Source organism: Gregarina niphandrodes (assembly GCF_000223845.1).
Source record: "Gregarina niphandrodes unplaced genomic scaffold scaffold00232, whole genome shotgun sequence".
NCBI lineage: Eukaryota > Apicomplexa > Conoidasida > Eugregarinorida > Gregarinidae > Gregarina > Gregarina niphandrodes.
The window spans coordinates 1-901 of NW_011645992.1; the positions used below are offsets into that span (position 1 = coordinate 1).

Consider the following 901-nt stretch of genomic DNA (forward strand, 5'->3'; position numbering starts at 1 on the left):
CGAAGTTGCGAATTACGAAACCCCCTAGTCATGGTTTGTATCCACGATAATTCTTTTGTTGGCTCCGGTAGCTTAGTAGGTTAGAGCGTCGGCCTTATGTGCCGAAGGTCGAGGGTTCGACTCCCTCCTGGAGCACAGCCACCAACACCTTTCTGGAAATCCGGAGTGTGGAGGCTGAGTGAGCTTGTGGTCTGACAGCCGCCGGTCCGACTCACGCAGGCACACCTACGGTGATCTAGGTCTTGCCCTGGTAGCTAACGGGATGGCGTTCCTGGCTTACTCGTAAATTGCTGAATTAAGGAAAGAATCGAGGTTCGAATCTTCGCTGGGACAATCCCCAACTACCCAAGCACCAACCAGTCCGGAAGCAAGTATCTCGAAGGTGGTACTCCTGGCCGGATTGCTCGCGTTAGGCTTACCGTGACCTGGGTTCTGCCCCGGTAGTCTAACAAAATGGCACCAAGGTCGGATCTGGGGGGAGCCTGGTCCGACAAGTGCGATCCAACAGACACAGATAGTCCAAATAGTGAAGGAACCGGGATGATTGTCTCCGTAGGCCGGTGGAGTGACCGACCACAATATCTGCGACGACCTGGAATACGGTGGTTCGAGTCCCACTACAGCTCCAGCCAAAGACTTTCGAGCGTAGGACAGGCAGCCCCGGCGGGCAGCGCCGATCACAATACCCACGACGACCTTACCGTAATGGCTCGATTCCCAGCTCCTGCCATTGCTCTCGATTGAGTGTTTCACCGACATCAGCTGCGGACGGTTCCACACTCACTATTAGCATCCTGGCTGTCCCACACCAAGGCGAATGATGCCATCACGAAGGATAGCCTTCTTCGAGCGCACTAAGGCAGCGCAGGACTTGCTGACGAAGCCAAGGAGGAGAAGGCGG

The 901-nt window shown here is 55.5% G+C and overlaps 1 non-coding gene across 1 annotated transcript; it reads left to right on the forward strand.

Moving 5' to 3' along the window:
• Positions 1-61: 61 nt before the first annotated feature.
• On the forward strand, positions 62-135 carry GNI_228000. Its single transcript has one exon. It is a non-coding gene; the product is annotated as a tRNA-Ile (tRNA).
• The last annotated feature ends 766 nt before the right edge of the window (positions 136-901 follow it).